The sequence below is a fragment of the Sminthopsis crassicaudata genome, chromosome 2 (assembly GCF_048593235.1).
Source record: "Sminthopsis crassicaudata isolate SCR6 chromosome 2, ASM4859323v1, whole genome shotgun sequence".
Lineage (NCBI taxonomy): Eukaryota > Metazoa > Chordata > Mammalia > Dasyuromorphia > Dasyuridae > Sminthopsis > Sminthopsis crassicaudata.
The window spans coordinates 111,448,520-111,471,491 of record NC_133618.1 but is presented as its reverse complement, the minus strand read 5'-3'; positions in this window follow the sequence as shown (position 1 = coordinate 111,471,491).

Below are 22,972 nucleotides of genomic sequence, written 5' to 3'. Positions count from 1 at the left end.
TCTGATTCTTAGGTAAGAAATACACAGAATCAGAAGCAGCTAGGTGGTGCAGTGGATAGATCACCAACCCTGAAGTCAGGAGGACCTGAGTTCAAATTTGGCCTCAGACACTTAACACTTCCTAGCTGTGTGACCCTGGGCAAGTCACTTAACCCCAATTGCCTCAGCAAAAAAAAGAACAAACACAGAATCACAAAATTTCGGAGTTGAAAGGTATCTTGGTAGTCATCCAATTCAATACCTATTTGAAAGAGTATAATATTTTTCAAAAATAATGTTTTAATTTCCCCTAATTACATGTAAAAACAATTTTAAGCATTTTTAAAAAAAGTTTTGAGCTCCCAGTTCTAACCCTCCTTTAAATCTTCTTTACTCTCTCCCTGAGACAGTAAGTAACCTGATATAAATTATAATGTGTAATCATGTAAAACATTTCCCTATTTTGTGCAAAAAGACTGAAAGAAAAAGGAAAGAAGGAAGGACCAAAAAAAGGAGGAAGAAAGGAAGGAAAAAAGGAAGAAAGGAAGGAAAGAAGGAGGAAGGGAAGGAAATGAAAATAATGTTTCAGTCAGTATTCAGACATCAGTTCTTTCTCTGGAGGCAGACAGCATTTTTCATCATGAGTCTTTTGGGATTGTCTTGGATAATTGTATTGTTGACAATAGTTAAGTCATTCACAACCATTCATCATATAATATTACTGTTACTATGTGACAATACTTTTCTTTACTGCTCATCTCACTTTGTATCAGTTCATGTAAGACTTCCCAGGTTTTTCTATCATCCTGCTTGTCATTTCTGTTGGTACAATGATATTCCATCACGGGTATATAGTAAAACTTCTTTAATCATCCCACAATTTATAGGTATCCCCTTTATTTCTAATTCTTTGCCATCACAAAAAGAATTGCTATATTGTTTGTACAAATAAGTCATTTCCCTTCTACCTCCTTTTAAAATCTCTTTGGGATATAGACCTAGTAGTGGTATTGCTGCATCAAAGTATATATACAGTTTCATAATTCTTTGGGCATAGTTCCAAATTGTTCTCTAGAATGGTGAGGTTGGTTCACAAGGAGAATGTAACATTTTTAAGTAAATAGTCATTTAAGCTTTTCTTGAAGACTTCTGATAAGGGGAAATCCATCAACTCCCATAATAACCCGTTCCAATTGGGATAACTCTAATAACATTTTCCAGTTACAAAAGAATTTAGCTTTGGCATTCTTGACAGAACTCTTGTTGAGATATTTTCAGATATTTCAAGTTAATGTAGACTCAATATTTAATGAGTTATATAAAAAGTTATCAGTCTTACTCTAATATAAATATGAAATCACAACTTACTTTCTTTAAACCAATATTTTTTCATGGCCAAGGAAGAAATAGACTGCAACAAGCTCTGTAATTAGAATTAGAGAATCTGGGTAAGAATACTATTTGTGTTAATGATTAAATTCTTTTCTCCCTTTGGGACTCAGTTTCCTCATCTATAAGATGAAGGAAGTGGAATAAACAGCCTCTAAGGTCTCTTCTAACTCTAAATTTGTAATCCTATGATTTAAAATCAAAATTGTAGACTATAGGAATTGGGAAGGATCTCAGAGATCCTTGATTTTTGTTTTTCTTCCTTGTTTTATAGATGAAGAAACTAATTCTAAGCACTTAAAAGGCAGGTTATCTTACTAATATTTTCTTAAGCATTTACCTCCCAGGAGATGTTGAATAAATGTTAGTTTTTCCTTTGATGCTTGTCATTCACAAAAATTTCCAAGCCATTTTTCTTTTATTGCTTTTTCTTTTCTTTTTGGGGGTTTTGGAACATGTACACAATGCCTCTGATGGCACTTCCCCACTTGGAGATGCTCTGGAGCTTTCTCCCTGGAGAGGTGTGACTCTCAGGAAGATCCAGATTTAAATCTTATTACATCCACTAAGTATATAGCCATGGTCAAGTTATTTAACTTCTCTACATTAAGATTAAGTATTCAATTTCCTTAGTTCTAAAATAAGGGTAATAATTCCTATAGAGATGGCTCCCAGGATTATTGTGAAAGTCAAATGAGGTAACATATGAAAAGTATGTTATCAATATCTGATGTTGCAAATAACCTTGTGGGCTAGGTTCTTCAGACATTATTATCCCCATAAGGAATTAACCTCAGTAGTCAAGTAATATATCTATAATAATAAACATCCTAAACAGAATTCAAGTTCAACTACTTTTTTGTGAACATTCTAACTGCTAGACTCTTTCCATTATATTGACAATTAGAAGGGAGACTGACCTTTGAAAGCTCCATACTTAAAGCATACTCAGATTTGCCCTTTCTGGTAGGTTATATAAAACACACCCAGATATTCCCTTCCTAGATCCAATCAAACATGTGGATTTTGATAGCCTGATGCTAGTCATGAGCAATAAAGGGATTGATACAGTGTGATGACAGAAAATCTAATTAACTGAGGAGCTAGAAGTGCCTTAGGAATTGAATCTACATGTGAAAGGAAAGACCTGCAGATCTCAGTTTGTTTTTTCCTTCTGAGAGGTGAATGAGGCAAGAACTGCTTTATTTTTTGTGGGGAGAAGGAAAGGAGGGAGGGTAGTAAACTATGTATCTGTGAGCACTTGATGCATATGTTCATTTTGTGTTTGTTCTTCCCTGATCATGAGATTCTATGATTTTCTCCAATCATAAGATTTCATGATCTTAATGAGTATTATAAAATGGAATAGTCCACTTGTGAGTTCTTTAGATCCTGAGGTTCTATCCAAAGAAACCAGTCAGAGCAGAATCCATAGAAGTCAACACTCATGGTTGTCTACATATGTGAAAAGCCAGTCACCCAAGGATAGTGGTGACTTAAAGGAGAGGATGCTTAAAGAACACAGAGCTGGTTATACAAAGGTATTGACATTTAACAGACCATAATGCAATAAAATTTTAATTTAATAAAAGGCTGTGGAAGCATAGATTAAAAATTAATTGAAAACTAAATAACCTAATGCTCCATAATGAAGGTATTAAAGAATAAATCATAGAAACAATCAATAATTTCATTAAACAGAATATCAACAATGAAACAACATTCCAAAATTTGTGAAATATAGCTACAGCAGTACTTAGGAGAAAATTTATATCTTTAAATGCTTAAATTAATGAGAGAGAAGGAAAAGGGGGAGGGGAGAGCAGATCAATGAATTGAGCATACAGTTAAAGAAAACTAGAAAAAGAACAAATTTAAACTCTCCAATTAAATACCAAAGTAGAAATATTGAAATTCTAAGGAAAGACTAATGAAATTGAACGTTAAAAACAAAACAATTCATAAAACCAAGAGCTAATTTTATGGGGAGTAGGAATGGGATAAAGTGGGACTCACAGCATAATAGATAGATTAACCCCTAAGTAATTCTATTAAAAAGGAAAAAAAAGAAGAAAACCAAATTACCAATATAAAAAAATGAAAAGAGTAAATGCATCACCAAAGAAGATGAAATTAAGACAATTACTAGGAGCTTTTTTTTTTAAATATGTCAATAAAACAGATAATCTCAGAGAATTGGTTGAATATTTACAGAGATATAAATTGTCCAGATTAACAGAAAAGGAAATAAAATACCTAGAAATTTAGAAATAGATCCTTAGAAACTCTTAGAAAAAGAAACTGAATGAGGAAGTAAACAAATTGTTTTAAAAAATTATATCATAAGAAAAAAAAAAAAACCAAGATCAGATGGATTTACTAGCAAATTCTACCAAATATTTAAAGAACAATCAATTTTAATACTTTATAAGCTATTTGAAAAAAATAGTTAAAGAAGTCTGACCAAATTATCTTCTATGACACAAATATAGTTTTGATACCTAATCAAGGATGAGCAAAAGCAGAGAAAGAAAACTATATCCAATGAATGTTGATGTAAAAATTTTAAATAAAATATTAGCAAGGTGATTAAAATAATATATGGCAAAAATGATGCATTATGACCAAGTGGGATTTATACTAGGAATACAAGGGTAGTTCAATCTTAGGAAAATTATTGACGTAATTGACCATATCAATAACAAAAATCATATATTATTTCAATAGATGCAGAAGCTTTTGATAAAATGTAATACTCATTCTAATAAAAACCTTACAAAACATAGAACTTTTCTTAAAATGATAAGAAGTATGTACCTAAAGCCAAGAGCAAGCATTACCTGTGATGGAAATAAACTAGAAACCTTCCCAGTAGGATCAAGAGCGAAGCAAAGATATCCATGATTACTCTATATTGTGCTAGAAATGCTACCTATAACAATGACAACAAAAAGAAATGGAAGGAATAAGACAATGAGGAAATAAAACTATCACACTTTGTAGATGATATGATGGTATATTTAGAGATCCCTAGAGAATCAACTAAAACCTAATTGAAACAGCAGCTTTAGCAAAGTCACAAGATATAAAATCTGAGAAGTATATTAATATGATTACAAAACACTTTTCATACAAATAAAGATAGAACTAAATAACTGGAGATATATTAATGGCTTATAGATAGATTTGGCCAATAAACATGACCATTCTTTAATTTATTTATTCAGAACCATGCCAATAAAATTACCAAAAATATTTTATAGAGCTAAAAAAAAATACTTATGAAACAACAAAAGGTCAAGAATATGAAAAAAAAAATCAATGAAAGAATGTGATAGTATCAAATTTCTAATTATATTACAAAGTAATAATGAAAACAATCTGATACTGGCTAAGAAATAAATCAGTGGAATTAATTAGGTATGTGATAATAATAGTAAATAACTCTAATAATCTAGTATTTGATTATTTTTCCCCCCCTGAGGCTGGGGTTAAGTGACTTGCCCAGGGTCACACAGCTAGGAAGTGTTAAGTGTCTGAGATCAGATTTGAACTCAGGTCCTCCTGAATTCAGGGCTGGTGCTCTATCCACTGCGCCACCTACCTGCCCCCTGATTATCTTAAAGATAAGAATTTCAGGCAAGAACTCTATTTGACAAAAATTGATGGGAGAAATCCAGAAAGTGGTTTGGAAAAAAATTAAATTTAGACCAAAATCTCCTTCCACATACCAAGATAAGGGTCAAAATAGATACATGTTTTAGAAGTAAAGGATGGTGTGATAAGGAAATTAGGGAAGCATGGAAAAATATAACTGTCAGATCTATGGATAAAGGAAGTGTTATTCACCCCCAGAGACAGAATTGAATTACTCTGAGTGCAAATCAAAGTGTATATATATTTTTCATTTTCTACTTTTCTTGGAGGTTTTTTGTGACATGGCTAATGTAGAAATATGATTTTACATGTACAATTGATACCATAATACTTGCCTTCCCAAGAGTGAGGAAGGGACAGGATAGAAGGAGAGAATTTGGAACTCAATTTTTTTTTTTTTTTTAAGGTTAAGAAATAAATTTTAAAAATTGAAAATTAAAAAGACATTACTATCCACAGCCCAATAGGAAGCTATACCTAAAGAAACTTCGGAAGGACTCCATAAAGGGAAAAACAATTTCTTAGATCAGAGAACCCTTTGCCATGCACATTCTCTCTAGTTGGCAGCTAGGTGGTATCTCCCTAGACCAAGAGTTAGGAAGAACTGAGTTTAAATCTAGTCTTTAATCCTTATTATTTGTGTAATCCTGGGCAAGCCATTTACCCATCTACTTAAGCTCCATAGCTGTAAAATGGGAATAACACTTACTTCACAGGATTATTGTGAGGGTAAAATAAGATATTTGTAAAGCACTTAACTTTGTATAGTTCATGGAATCTAATAGGCTCTTAATAAATGCTTATTCCCTTCCCTTTGTCTTTCCCTTTCCTTAAACATGCTGTAATAACATTATTCTTCAAGTTTAAGCCCAATCACCTCAGGGTTCTTTTATACAAGGAAAGAATGTGCTCTAATTGGTATGAAATGGGTAAATATTTTCATACATAAATCTTCTCACTAAATCCCTTTTCTAAAACCTAGGTTTGATGGTACATACCTGTAAGCTATAGTAGGTACAAGTCAATAATCAATAGTCAATAAGTACTTTTTAGGTACCTCCTATGTCCCAGGTACTATGCTAAAAGACTAGGGATAAAATACAAAAAGAGAATGACAGCCCCTGCCCTCAAAGAGTTTACAATCTAATGAGAGAAGACATAATATAAAAAAGAGCTGAAAAGTGAGTGGGGGTGGGGGAGCCAACAAAAAGATATAGTGGATAAGTCCAATGAGAAATGAGATGTCTGAATTGAGCACTCTTATTTAATGGAAGTTTGGAGTTCATGGTCCTATGTTGTAATCAAAGAAATAGAGGGTAGTGATGAGGGGGAGGACCAAGGCTGATGAGATCTTCCAGGATGACAAAGCTATTGCACTAATAAGTTTTCAGGAGCATCAGTCCCAGAGTAGTACAGCTAGGTGAGAAATAAAGATTTCCTGAGGCTGGTAGATTGCTTAGGTTTGAGTTCTGTAACTTACTAGTGCTAAAGCCAAGAAGGTGTCCTAAGTAAGCCCACAACTCAACCCCCAGGAGCAGAGGTCTACTTATGGAGAAGCTAGTCAACTCAGGTTTGGAAAAAAATGAAGCAGGTGAAAGCTTCCATGCTGATCAATATGGGGATTGGCTCATGGATAAGTTCTGTATTTCTAGCCTAGATGAGATAGAAATAATTTGCTTTTTAAAAAATGTTAATATTATTTAACTATTTCTGATTGACAGTGGAGAACATACCAGTCAGGACTCAGGACTAGTGTTAAATGTCATAACTCATTGGGCTTATCCTTAAAACTCTCCATGGAATAGTAGTTAACAGCCTTCTGGGGACTCAATCTGCCAATATAAGTTGGGAAAGTTTGTGTGTGAGTGGGAGAAGATGGTACAGCATTTCTGTATCATTCTGCCCTGCTTAGAGATAGAGTGTGGTACCATTCTACTCTTCTAGCATCTTTGAGGGTCCAAAACCTTCTAAAACCTTCAGTGAAATTGAAAGACAAAGCAATTAGGATAGGAAGATGTAGAGATTTTGAACCGAAGCTATTCTGATTTGTCTTTCTTACTATTATAAAGGAGAGACTGGCCAGCACTGGTGTTATCTTATTGAAGAAAGGGAACTTGCATGGCAGTGGACAGTTAGATCCTGGAACCATGATTACCTGACCTTATCCTAATTTTGACACAAAGTGTCTGGCCCACAAAACTCAGAATAAATGTTTATCTGCATTAGTAAAGGAGAGTTTCTGCATAAGAAATTTCTTATATGACTGTACCTATTCCCCACCTCCACACCTCATCCCCACCCCCAAAATGGGTAGAGTGTTTATTTTTAGAGTAATTGGTCAACAAAAGGTTATTTAAGTAGACGACTCTTCACTGTGCCCTTGAAAATATCTAGAGAGATAGGATTTCCTAAAATAAACATTGAGAATATTGTCCCACTTCCTTTCCCCTCTGTAGTAGAAAGTTGTTTAACTATAAGTTGAACAGTAATTATTCTTTCTGTGCTAGTACCTCTCTGACCAAGTGACTTCAGGAATTTCCTGTGAATAAAAATTAAAATCTTGAATTGTTTACATTTTTAAAAAATTACTAAAACTCACATGCTTAGAGCCCTAACAATCATGTTATCTCTCACATTTTCTTTCCAAATTAAAAAGTCATTTATTACATAAATATATTTCTTCTCTCATGGTTGGACTTATTTCTATTACACCCCTGCCCCCTTTATTTTGTCAGTATTTTGTATATCTTTGGAGTTAGAGGACTGAGGGCTAATCTTGACCTTGCCACTTAGTACCTATGTGATCTAGCGTGAGACACCCAGTGGGCTTCGGTTTCCTCATTTGTGAAATAAAATGGATTAGATAATCTCTGAAGTCCCAACTTTAAATTTGTGATCTATGACAATTGTATAAGATAAACTTAATTTCTTCCAAGTGGGTAAGGAAGAAACAAGGGATGTAATCTATTGGGATCATGTCAGGCTTTTGATTGCCTCCCACTTAACTCTTATTAGTAAACTAAGAACCTAATGGTCTAGACTATTCATTTTTCAAACTGTTCCACAAAGTATTTCTAGGGTTTCTTCAAGAAGAAGTGTGACTACAGAAAATAGATTTCATTTATGACTGTTCTAGGTTCTGTGCCAATACTATAACCAAAAATCTCACTGTTTCTACTGTATCCAGTCAGTAATGACAAACCATGACCTCATGTCTGAAAAGAATTAATGGGGAAGGTAGGTAATGCAGTGGATAGAGTACCAGCCCTGAAGTCAAATCTGAGTTCAAATATGGTCTCAGACATTTAACACTTCCTAGCTATAAGACCCTCAGCAAATCACTTAACCCCAATTCCCTCAGCAAAGAAAGGAAAAAAGAATTATTGCAATTTTTTAGATGTATTTGATTTTCATCCTGTGAATGAGTTGACTATGACCTGATAATTAGCCATTGGAATATCTCTACACATAAACAAAATGAAGGTATTACTGTCCACCAACAATGCATCAATGTCCCATTTTTCCCACAGCCCCTCCAACGTTCATCATTATTTGTTCCTGTTATCTTAGCCAATATGACAGGTGTGTAGTGGTATCTCAGAGTTGTTTTTATTTGCACTTCTCTGATCAGTAGTGATTTGGAACAGTTTCAATTTCATCATCTGAAAATTGTCTGTTCATATCCTTTGACTATCAATTGGAGAATGGCTTGATTTCTTATAAATTAGAGTCAGTTATCTATATATTTTGGAAAGAGTAAACCTTTGACAATTTACTTTAACAAACACTTTTTATTATTAATGAATACCAACTCTATATAACAACCTGTGTGAGATACTTCACTTGATACAAAGAAGAGATCTGGCCCCCGCCCTGATTGAATGTCCAATATAGAAAAATTGAAATCATTAAACAAAACAAAACAAAAAATCCAACTGGTATAAAATTTGCTTTTAATTTGTATTTTTCATTTTTGTTTTTTTTTTTCCCTTCATTTTCATGATCAAATGGGAAAATAGGAAGTATGTAAAAATCTATGTGGATTCATATGTTTTTTAAAAAAAAAAAACCTTTTTTGTAAAACTGGAAATATTATCAAATGATATTTTCTCTGTATTGATAAAAATCACTTTTGTTGCTTCCTAGCTTGTAAGTAGACCAAATCAGGACAAAAGGAAGTAAAAGCTGTTTATTAAGTGAATGAAAGTGAATTATTAAGTGAATTAAATCTAAGAGCTGTTTAGTTATATCCAACTCTTGACTATATTTGATGTTTTCTTGGCAAAGATACTGAAGTGATTTGCCATTTGCTTTTTCAGTTTATTTTACAGACAAGGGAACTGGGTCAAATCAGGTGAAATGACTTGCCCAGAATCCCCCAATTAGTGTCTAGAAGTTGGATTTGAAGTCAGGTCTTGATTGTTACCTAGCTGCCCCATTAAAAAAAAAAAAAAAAAGTATCTTCTTATCTAGATGAGATCATTGCCTTTCTCCACTCCTAAAATGATAGGGATATCAATACATCTAAAAGCAATCTCTTTATTCAATTCCCTTAAGAGATTAGAGTAGGGTCCACCTGGTAGGATATTCCTACTTCTCCTGAAGGCAAAAATCAGTTCTGATTCTCTAGAAGTGGTTGCTTCTTGGAGCTGTGATCTGGAGGAATGAATTAGAGTTATAGTAATTTTACTATTTGGAATGTCAACCTAGAACCTTATTATTTATATATATATATATATATATAAATTTTCTTTCTTAGATTCCTAGAAAGGTTACCTAAAATTATTTGGGGATAGAGACATATTGAGGAAAACTATCATTTTAGACATTTAATTCAGAAATGACCTGGAATTAGATTAATCTTAAATAATGTTGTTTCTGACAAGCTGATGCCTAAAGAAGAATACAGCATTAATTTTTTCTTTGTACCATTTGGATCCTGATTCCATGCTACCCCATTATCATTAGCATTCATTAACTAGGAAAATCTCACCTCATTTTGCTAAAGACATTCCCTGTTTATTTTCATTATGAGCAGGGGGACAACTGCTCACAATAAGTGGTGACTTCATTTGAAACCTATCTCTAAATGACCAAGCTTGACCCACAGAAGAGTTGAGAAAACTACTTCTCTACTTTCTTTGCAGAGATGGGAGACTATAGGTGTGGAATATTGCTTGTATAGTCAGATACAACTGAGGTATTGGTTGCTTTCATTGAGCTGCCTTTTTTTCCTTTTTTTTTTTTTTTTTTTTAATCTGTTAAAGTGGGTAGAGGAGAGTAGAAGAACATAGCTGGAAATAAATGTGACTAAAAAGCCAAAGGTGTTAATAAAATTTTTACAAAGAAATCTCTACTTCATATTTCCTAATTCTCACTACTTATTGAGTATGACTGACGGCTTCCTTTGTGTTAATGATTAGGGGTGAGAAGATTGTGATTTATGTATGATTGAAAGGTGATATTTACTTCTCTTCAGGTTTCAAGTTTGGACTTTGCTCACCTGTGAGCCAAAAAGCAAAAAGAGTAGGCAAGAGTAGGATGAAGTCCTTTTTCACAGCTTATATTTCCCAACAGTGTTGGAAAAGCATTTGGAGACCAAAAACCCATGCCTTTTATTTCAGGAAAATTAAAAGAGTGGCAGATTAGGAAGGGGTAGATGATTGAGAACAGCAGAATGAATATCATCTTTTCTCATTCCAGAAAAGCAGCCAATTCTTTCTTTAAGTTAATCCTTCATTTGTCCTGGCAAAAAGAAAATGGTTTTTGTTTTGTTTTTGTTTTTTAAATTATAGCTTTTTATTTACAAGATATATGCATGGGTAATTTCCCAGCATTGACAATTGCAAAACCCTTTGTTCCAATTCATGTTAAATATGTTAAAGTATATGGAAAATGTTCTCTTAAAAGAACTTTCATCATGTAGTGCTTTCACTGCTTGAAAACAGAAAAGAAAACTATAGTAAAAAGAAAATTCTCTAAGGTTAATTTTTTAAAATTTCTTCTCAAGAAATCTGTATAAAAATACAGAGGAATAAAATATATGGAATAAATATAGTACTATTAGTAAAGGGAGGAGTTGAAAGGCCTAGAATTTGCTAGAAGTCACTGAAGCTTAAAAAAAAAAAAAAAAAAAAAAAAAAAAGGTTTTTAGTTGAGACCAATGTTTAAAATCTTCTGTAGATCTTCTCCTGGCATGTGTGACCCTGAGCAAGCCAACTTAACCCCAATTTCCTCAGGAAGAAAGAGAAGAGAAGAAGAAAGAAAGAAAGAAAGAAAGAAAGAAAGAAAGAAAGAAAGAAAGAAAAGAAAGAAAGAAAGAAAGGAAAGAAAGAAAGAAAGAAAAGAAAGAAAGAAAGGAAGAAAGGAAAAGGAAGAAGGAAGGAAGGAAAGGAAGGAAGGAAGGAAGGAAGGAAGGAAGGAAGGAAGGAAGGAAGGAAGAAGGAAGGAAGGAAGGAAGGAAGAGAAGGAAGGAAGACGGAAGGAAGGAAGGAAGGAAGGAAGGAAGGAAAGGAAGGAAGGAAGGAAGGAAGGAAGGAAGGAAGGAAGAGGAAGGAAGGAAGGAAGGAAGGAAGGAAGGAAGGAAGGAAGGAAGGAAGGAAAGGGAAAGGAAAGAAGAAAATCCTCCATAGAAAATGAGATGAATTAATCATTCTTACATATTGTATGTAATAATTAGAATTATTGCTGGGCCTAAGAGATTGGGTGTTGTATCGTCTCTCTTTCTATTTAAAAGCCCTTTTGGCTGTGAACACAGGCAGACTGTGACTAAGTTTAGGGATGGGGAAGCCTAATTTTGACTCATTATTTCCTCACCCCCTGTGCTCTGGGAAAAAAATTATTCAAACTTAGGTTTGTTTCATGCCTAGAATCTCCATAAAGAATAGAAAGGTAATATCATATGAATGAGGTATGTGTTGGTGAGTTTCCTACACACAAAAGAAACAATACAAAAAGGCTCTCATAAGCAAACATTAACAAAGACTTAAAATAAGCAGCAACAGGAGATTAAGACCCCTCAAAATATAAAGCTTTTGACCAGACTGCTAAAGCCATTTTTGCATTTCACCTTTGGCTCTGTACTTGTCTAAACAATTTCCTGCAGTTCTATGCCTTCTGGAATAACAAGTCAGGACTTAGGTTCATCTTTTTGTTGGTGCTCATCTTCCCTGATAAAGAAACTCTTCTTGCTACCAATCAACTATGATTGCAGGACCCAGGATCTTCCACTTCTAAATTTCTAAGACTGGGTCTTTCTTTCTCAGGATTGTTGTTTAGTCACCTATCAATCAAAGAAGAATAATCAGAGGCCCAGGCTCCATAGCTTCATCTTTTCCCTCCACACTCTAACAGTATTTTATTTTCCCAACTACATGTAAAGATAATTTTCAACATTCATTTTTTGACAATAGCTTTTTATTTTCAAAATACATGCAAAAATAGTTTTCAACATTTCACCCTTGCAAAACCTTGTATTCCAAATTTTTCTCCCTTTCTTCCCCCTACCTTCTCCCCTAGCCAGCAAATAATCTATGTTAAACATGTGCAATTCTATACATATTTCTACATTTATCATGCTGTACAAGAAAAATCAGATCAAAAAGAAAATTTTCTAGAAAAAAACAAAAAGCAAGGAAACAAGAACAAAAAAAGTGAAAAAACTATGTTGTGATTCATATTCAGTCTCAACACTCCTCTTTCTAAATGAGATGGCTCCCTCTATAACAAGTCTATTGGAATTGACCTGAATCATCTTAAAAAGAGCCATGTCTGTGAAAGCTGATCATCAGATAATCTTGTTGCTGTGCACAAAGGTCTCTTGGTTCTACTTACTTCACTTAACATCAATTCATGTAAATCTCTCCAGGCCTCTCTGAAATCATCCTGCTGATTGTTTCTTATAGAACAATAATATTCTATAACATACATATATCATAATTTATTCATCCATTCCTCAACTGATGGGCATTCACTCAATTTCCAGTTTCTTGCCACAAACATTTTTGCACATTTGAGTCCTTTACCCTTTTTATGATCTCTTTAGGATACAGTAGAGACACTGCTGGATCAAAGGGTGTGCACAATTTTATAGCCCATTGGGCATAGTTCCAAATTGCTCTCCAGAGTAGTTAGATCAGTTCCCAACTCCATTAGCAATGTATTAGTATCCCAGTTTTCCCACCTTCCTTCCAACTTTTATCATTATCTTTTCCTGTCATCTTAGCCAATCTAAGAGATATGTAGTGGTACCTTAAAGTTGTCTTAATTTGTATTTCTCTAATCAAGAATGATTTAGAGCATTTTTTTATTTGACTAGAAATGGCTTTAATTTCTTTGTCTGAAAATTGTCTATTCAGATCCTTTGATCATTTATCAACTGGAGAATGGCTTCTATTCTTACAAATTTGAGTCAATTTTTTAATGTATTTTAGAAACAAGACCTTTATCAAAACCCTTGATATTAAAAAAACAAAACAAAACAAAACAAAAAAACACTTTTCCCAGTTTTCTGCTTCCCTTCTATCTTGGCTGCATTGGTCTTGTTTGTATAAAAACTTTTAAATTTAATGTAATCAAAATTATCCATTTTGCATTTCATAATGTTCTCTCATTCTTCTTTGGCCATAAATCCCTTTCTTCTCCACAAATTTGAGAGGTAAACTATCCTTTGTTCTCCTAATTTGCTTATAATATCACTCTTCATGTCTAAATTATGAACCCATTTTGACCTTATCTTGGTTCGATATTCATTTTTGTAAGATTTCATGTTCCAAAGCTTTTCTCCCATCCTCCCTCACCACCACCTCCCCAAGATAGTAAACAATCTGAAATAGGTTATATGTTTACAATACTTTTAAACACATTTCCATATTTGTCATGTTTTGCAAGAAAAATCAGACCAAAAAGGGAAAAACCATGAGAAAGGAAAAGCAAAGAAAAAAAACAAAAATAGTATATTTTGATCTACATTCAGTCTCTATAGGTCTTTCTCTGGTTGCAAATAGCATTTTCTATCCCAAGACTATTGGAATTGTCTTGAATCATTTTATTACTGAGAAGAGCTAAGTCTATCATAGTTGATCATCACATAATCTTGCTGTTACTGGTTCTGTTCACTTTACTCACATGATTTCATGTAAATATTTCTAGGTTTTTCTGAAATCAGCCTGCCCATCATTTCTTATGGAACAATAATATTCCATTCCATTCACATACCACAGCTTATTCAGCCATTCCCCAATTGGTGGGCATACACTCAATTTCTAATTCCTTGCCACTACAAAAAGAGCTGCTACATTTTTAACATGTGAGTCCTTTTTGTCTTTTTATGATCTCTTTGGGATAGAAACCCATTAGTGACACTGCTGGATCAAAGGGTACACTCAGTTTTATAGCCCTTTGGGCATAACTCCAAATTGCATAGCTCACCTTATTGAGCCCCAATGAGAGCAGTGACCATACAGCTAGTATGAAGGGAAGAATAGTGAACTTCTCTGTATTCCTCTAAAACTTGAATATTCTTCAGAGAAGCAGATAGAAAGAGAGCAGCAAAAGACTGAGCACTCCCCTTTAAAGGTCTACTAAGAAAGAGAGAGAAAAAATAAACGTCTATTGAGTCATCAGCAATCCTTGTTCAGTGACTAATAAAGAAATTGCACTGAGTCATAAATGTCCCTGGTGTCAGACTAAGGAGGAAAACTTCTCTACATATATCCATTCTTCCTGATATGCAATCTCTAATTTACAAATATAATTTTATTTTATCCTTACAACAACCCTAGGAAGTAGGTGACTTACCCAAGGTCACACACTAGTAAGTGTCCAAATCAAATTTGAACTCATCTTCCTGACTCCAACTCCAATACTCTGTCCATTGTCCCACAAGATGTCTGTTAATATATGGCATTAAAATTTATAATACATTTCATCTGTAGTGGTTCCTCACAACAATTTTGTAATAAATCAACACTCATGAAAGTTCTCTGATTTCTCAGTGGTCACCAAACAATTGCTAGAGATGGGATTTGAATTCAAGCTTCTGGCCATAAATCCAGTGTTTTTTTCTATAACATCACTATACTCTAAGATGTAGTTCTCTATACCCCATATAAAATATCCATAATGAGTCATGAATGAGACACCAATTTTAAATTAAACTAAAAATTTCTGGCATAAGAATCCAAAAACCGATATTGTTTCAACTTTAATATCATGGGACTCCCCACAGTTTCCCAACTTTGAAGATTTTCTGTTTATTTACTTAAGGAATACTTAATTACCTGATATATTCTTTTATTACCATATTATTATGTTATAGAATATTTAGACTATTGAATTCCCTGTATTAGCAAATTGCTGAAAGACATAGACCATAGTTAATATATTTTCATTTAGGGCATAAATTTTTGTGAGGATGGTGGGATAGGAAAAGGTCTGACCTTAAGTACAACTGGGCTGGGAAAAGGAACGGACTGACCATCACCTCCATGGACCTAAAGAGTAAATCCCATTGTAGTGCTATAATAATGGGATGCTAAGGTGGGGTAGGGAATAGTTTGGAGAGAAGGTAGTATGTTATTCTTGAATTAACCAGCAGTGGACTTCAAAGATGACCCTCCCGTGTGGGAAGTTGTTTTCTGCCCCCTCAGGAGAGGAAAGAAATTGTTCTCTTCCCTAGAGATGTCAGTACTCTGGAGTACATTATTTGCCCCATGCTAGTTATGAATAGTATAGAAAAACCAAATAAACAAACAAGAGTTAGAAATGCTCTTTGTAATGCCAATTGTTGTTGTTATTGTTGTTTGTCCTGAGATGGATGCAATGGGAGACCAGCCTTTTTAAGTTAAGGTTTTTAACAGGTCTCAGTTTGACTGAGGCCACATCCATTCAATAATTAATGGTAGAAAAGGAGTGAAGTCACAAATCAATTTCATTTAGTAGATCATCAGGCAACATAGATTTTAATTTTTCATTTAATTTTATTTTAAAATTTTTTTCTAGTTAAAGAAAATTTACCCTCTCTCTGCCCCCTTTTCCTTTCACTTTCCACCAATGAAAAAAGAAAGAAAAACAAAGCTTTTGTAAGGAATGTGTATAGTCAATCAAAACCAAATCCCACATTGACTGTGCCCCCCCATATATATGTATATATATATACATACATTGTAGACACACACATATACACAGATATTCATATATGACATACATGTATATATGCACACATGAATGTGTCTACCATCTTTCTGTCTGGAGCATAGATAATAGGGAGAATATGTATCATCATGAGTCCTCTGGAATCATGTTTAGTCTTTACAATCCTCAGAGTTCTGAAATAATTAAAAGTTGTTTGTCTTCACAATGTTGTTATTATATAAACTATATTCCTAGTCTTACTTCATTGTGCACCAAATCATACAAGTCTTCCCACATTTCTCTGAAAACCTCATAATTTCTAAAAAACAAGTTTTTAAAAAATTATGGAATAAAAACCAAGATTTCTGTAACAGTACAATCAAAAAGATTGCACATGTAACCACAAATCCACTTTGTACAATTTGTTATTTCTTTCAAATACACAACAAAGCTATCATATAAATTTTCTTTTTTTTTTTAACCTTCCCTCACCTCAGTCCCAGAGATGGCTACCATCTGCCACAACTAGGGTTAGATAGATAGATAGATATGTATGTAACATTATTCAATACATACTTATATTTATCCATTCTCTCTCTACTTGTAGTGTCATCCTTCATAGATCCCTTATAGTTAATTTGAGTATTTGTAATAGTCAAAATGACTTATTCATTCAATGTTATTCTTGAAACAATATTGCTGTTACTGTATCCAATATTCTCTTATTTCTGTTCATTTCATTTCATGCAAGTCGTTCCATGTTTTTTAAAAAGATCATTGAGCTCATCATTTCTTATAGCAGAATAGTATTCCATCACAATTTTAATACCACAATTTGTTCAATCATTCCCAATTGATGTGTGTCCCTGCAATTCCCAATTTTGCTCCCACAGAGAGAGCTGCTATAAACATTTTAGGACATAGAAGATCTTTTCCTTTTTTTTTTCCCCCCTAACGTAATCATCTTTGGAATTAGATGTGGTATTGCTAAATTAAAGAGTATAAATGATTTAAGACTCTTTGGGTATAATTCTAGATTGCTCTCTAAAATGGTTAGTTAATTCCACTAACAATGAATTAGTGTCACAGATTCTTATAGTACAATAATATTCCATTATATTCACATAACATTGTTTGTTCAGCTTTTTCCCAATTGATGGGCTCTCCTTCAATATCCATTTCTTTGATTCAACAAAAAGAGCTTCTATAAATGTTTTTTTTTTTTTAATAGTTTCTTTTACTCTTTTTCCCAAAAAATATTTCTTTGCAATGCGGGTCTAGTAATGATATCACTGGGTCAAAAGGTATGTATAATGTAACAACATGGGGGAATGGTTCCAGATTGTTCTCCAAATGACTGGATCAATCCAAAACTCCAACAGTATATTAAAGCACCTGTTTTTTTCCAACTCCTCCAACATTTGTCATTTTTCTTTTTTGTCAACTTTGCCAGTTTAATGGGTCAGAGAGATTTCATTTAAATTTAATTCAACTAATTAAAATCGATTAAATTGCATTTCCTTAATTAGTGATTTAGAACATTTTTGTTGTTTATTGATAACTTGGGTTTCTTCCTCTAAAGATTGCTTATTCATATCCTTTGATCATTTATCAAGTGTGGAATAGCTCTTGGATTAACAAATTTAAATCACTTCCCTATATATTTTTAAAATATATCTTTATCAGAAAAACTTGCAGCAAAGATTTTCCTCCATTTATCTACTTCTCTTTTAATTTTAGCAAAATTGCTTTTGTTTGTGTATAAATTTTTAATTTTATATAGTCCAAATTGTTTACTTTACCTTTTGTGATCCTCTCATTTGTTCATGAATTTTTTCTTTATCTTTAGATATGACAAGTAATTCTTCTTTGTTCCCCTATTTTATTGCATATGACTTTAAATACTAGTCACACATTTTCTTCCTTTGCCCTTAGGTAAAAAAAGAAAAATTGTTTTTGTTTTTATCACCATGAAATAATAGTAGTTCTTCCCTTTACAAAAAAAAAAAAAAAAAAAAAAAAGTGCACTTATAGTAAAAGATCTCTTCCTACTTACAGGGGAAAATAATATTTTTCACTGCATGCTCTGGTTTGTGGGTTTTTCTTATTTAAATTACCGACATTTCTGCTTTATCGCAACAATATGAAAATTAAATTTTGCTTTATAAAAGTTAGCGTAAGACCCTAAAGAACAAGGCTCTTTTGCAAAATAGTGTATCTAGAATAATATAGTCTAGAATATACTATGTGATTTTTGCAGTCACTGAAATCAGTTGGATTTACAAGGTAGTCTTCTTGAGGGTGATTATTTCCCCTGAAATTTAGCCTTGGAATTCCTGAGGCTACCAGCTGGTGGTAGTGATGCTTTGAGTCCTGAAGTCCAAACCAGGCAAAGAAATTGCTCACCAGACTTGTATGGTTATTTTACATTTTAATTTTCCCATAAACTATACATTCTACATGCCACATCATAGCTTTGAATTTTGATAAACACCAATTTTTGGGTTTGTCTCATTTGAGCTGTAATTAAGGTGAGATAGTCAGTTAATGAGTGCTACTTTTAATGTTGCTTTAAGGAAATATATATTTTGATATTAAAAGATTCCACTTTCTATATATAGAAAGTATTTATTCTGAAATAAGTAAAAAACTGCATGTTCTATAAAGAAGACTCCAAAATGCTTGATAAACAGTAATAGAACAAGAAGCACAACTTTTTTGTCCTGAGCACCATCATACTGGTAGCAATGTTGTTGTTGCTTGTCTTTCATTCTCAAAGATGATCACAACATCAGGGAAGTGATGCTGAAAAGCAAGTGAATTGGATTTAAGTGAGGAAGGGCTGTGCAAGATTACCTGACTCATGTTCTCCTCCCTAGCTATCTGCTTCCAGTGGCAAGATATAGATCAAGGTGACCCCTTTGATAGCAATGTAGTTATAAGGAAAGCATCTTCTCAAGATCTCCCTCAAAAAATGCACTAAAAACACCTCAAAAATAAGCAAACTCGTTGGAAATTATGATAACAAGAATTAAAAAATCACCATGAAAAATCAGGAAATCTAAGAAGGACATTACTATCATTAAAATGTATGAAGTATAAAGAAAAACAAGCACAGATAAAAACATCTAAAGAAAAAACACGGAAAAATGACAACAGTTTAAGAAATCCCTTAAAACATAATAAGATGGATAATATATACACTCAAGAAATTAAAGGAAGGAACATTCAGCTACAAAAATAAGTGTTAGAGAAATTGAGAGAATTCTAAGGAAACCCAGAACACTAAAGTGATAAAGTTCATCAGGTAAAAGATTAGCTTATAAAATGTAAAATATCAATGGAAATAGTTAAAAATTAAATTAATACAGTAGAAAGCAATGTCAAGAAGTGAAGCTGCTGCGGGGGAAAAAAACTATCTGAGTAACTACCTGAAGTTAGGAGATTATACAAATGAATTTGACAAATTTGGAAGTCAGGTTCCAAAAGAATAAAATAATTTGGCCACTTTACTGGATGAATTTGAACAAGAAAAATTCCTTAAAATTTTGAAAAAGGGAAATATGCTGCAAATCAAATTCATGGAATTCTAGCATTGGAAAAATCCAAAATTAAATTCATCCAGATACATCATTGTCAAACATCAAATATATATAATTATAAAGGAGAAAAAAATTTCTTAAGTCTCCAAGAGAAAAGAAATTCTCTATCAAAAACATTAATTTAGGGGCAGCTAGTTGGTGTAGTGGATAGAGCACCAGCCCTGAAGTCAGGAGGAACTGAGTTCAAATCTGCCTTCAAACACTTATCACTTCCTGGCTGTGTGACCCTGGGCAAGTCACTTAATCCCAATTGCTCCAGCAAAAACAAACAAAAAGACATTAATTTAAATCTCACAAAATTTCCAATAAAAAGAAACAACAGGAACAGCTAGTTGATAGCCCTGAAGTTAGGAGGACCTGAGTTCAAATGTGATCTCAGACACTGAACACTTCTAGCTGTGTGACCCTGAGCAAGTCACTTAACTCCAATTGTCTCAGCAAAAAAAGAGAAAAAGAAACAACAGATCATTAAAATTTTTTATCTTAAAATATATATATATATATATATATATTCCTTCCCATTTGGAAAAAAAAGAAAAGAAAAAGAGACTCTTAACAAATATGCATTATCAGCTGGGTGGCACATTATGGCATAGAGAAAGACCTAAGTGCATGTATGGCACCCATTACCTGTACAACTCTGGTGAAGTCACTTAACTGCTACCTTCCTCGGTTTCCTTATCTGTAAAATGGGAATAATAATAATAACACCTACATTCCATGATTATTGTGAGGTTAAAATGAGATATTTATAAAGTACCTTGCAAACCTAAAAGTGCAATGTAAATACTAGCTATTATTATATTTGATTTTGCATTTTGAATCCATCACTTCCCTGTCAAGAGGTAGCATTCTTAATCATTAGTCTTCTGAAATTGTGGTTAATCATTACAATAATTAAAGTTCTTAAATCAATGAAAGGAGTTTGTCTTTACAATGTTGTTGTTATTGTACAACTTGTTCTCCCAGTTCCAATCACTTTACTCTGCATTGGGTCACACTAATCTTTCTAGCTTTGCCTGAAACAATCCTTTTTATCATTTCTTATGGCACAGTGATTTTCCAATATATTCATATAACATAATTGTTTAGTCATTCCCAACTGATGAACACTCTCTCAGTTTTTGGTTCTTTTCCACTATAAAAAGATCTACTATAAATGCATATTTATATATTATACATTTTAAATATTTTTATATAATACATGAACATATATTCATATATGTAACTGATGGGCATCCTCTCAGTTCCTAGCTCTTTTCCACTATAAAAAGAACTACTTTAAATAGCTTGGGTATCTGTACTATGTCTGACATCAATATAGTAAGCCCTCAGGAATAGAGAAGGGGTGTTGCCAGGATGCCTAAAAAGGTTAAACTAGCTCAGATTGGTAATACAGCAGGTCAAGATTTCTGTGCCTTTCAGCTTTGAGATTGGGCTATATATAAATGGCCATGGTATTCTAGCTAGGTGGGATTAGGATACTTAGTCTCAAAAGAAAAAAAGTAATTCAATTAGTTATTAGTTATTATGATCTTATTCTATTGACTAATTGCTTAGTGATACAGTAGGGTGAAAGAAGAGAAGGAAGAGAGACTATGAATGACCAAAATAATTTAAAATAGTATGGAATTAAAAAGATGTTTCATATATAAACGCACAAGATGGGGAGAAGCCTTGTAAAAGACATTTAGGAGAAGAAAGGGATGAGCTAAATTCTAGGCTAAAGTTCCTATTATTAAGAAAAAATAAAGAAGGAATATTTCATGAAAAAATTTAAAGAGTTAATAGCATAATGCATAAGAATCTATTTTGTGTTTATTTCTGTCTTTGATTAAAGATTAGAAATAGTGACATAAGAATATTTGTATTCTCTGTTGTAAAACAAAATAAAACACATTTTAACAAAAAATGGCAGGAGACAATTCAAATTTAATAATTATTATTTTGAGCATACATATATTAAATTCTTCTTTTAAAAGAAAAGGGCCTTTTGAATGGATTAAAAGAATAATTCAATAATTTGTTTTCTATTGGAAATATTTATTGTCCAAATTATATAGACTAAAATTTATCAATATGCAGCCAATTCAAGAAAATCTGCCTTTAAATCTGGCAAATATTAATTCACATCATAAAGCATAAAAGAAATAAACAACTTAAATCAATCACACTTAAAGATGCTATACATCAGAAATATTATTTTAACTTTTGAAGGAAATGTTTTAAAATAAGTATAATGATTATAAAGGAGAAAACTATTATTTTTACAAGTAAAAATTCAAAGAAAATTAACAATAATGTCAGTTTCATTTGTATAATTATTTTTGTTATGAGGATAGACAAAAAATACATGTATTAGATAAATTCTATTTTTTAAAAAGCAATTAAGAAAATCAACAATAATAGAAATCAATATGAACAATAAGATGAATCAAAGATGAAGATAAATTAGAAAGTATTAGAAATTCAAACAGTATGCTGTAAGAAATTTTATTTGATAGACATAGAGAAAATTTAATTTAATGCCCAAAGCAAGGATTATCTCTTTTAAAATACATATGGCAATTCACAAACAAGTTTTAAAATAGTCATCATATTTATAAAGAAAAAAATTGTTATTCTTACAAAAAAAAGATAGAAAATTAACAATAGGAAACTTCTACAACTTAACAACAATAAGATGAATGATAATTCAATAAGAGAAGTAAAAAATAAGATATAATGAAAAGATTATAGAGTTACTTATCAATTAAGAATGATTTATTAAATAATCCCTAAATTAATAATCACATTAGGAAGTAATAGATTATCTCAATGATAATAACATTAAAACCAATATATCAAAATTTTATGTGGTATAGTACTCAAAGACAAATTTAAAAACACAAATGCCTATACTAATAGGAAAATAATATATTTAACAAATTGAGTTTGCATTTAGAGAAATTAGAAAATTAAAAAAGTAATACGCAAAAAGAAGACATGATGATAAAGTTATTAAAATAAGCAGAAATTAATAAAATTAAAAATTGGAAATAGATCATGAAATTTATAAATGAAGCAGAGGTGTTTTTTTTAAAGACCTATGAAAATGATAATGAATTAGCAACTTTAAATTTTTAGAAAAGAGAGAAATCAAGTGATCAAATTGGAAATTTTAAAAAAGAATTCACTATGAAAGCAAAATAAGTGAAGAAAATAAACAAAGA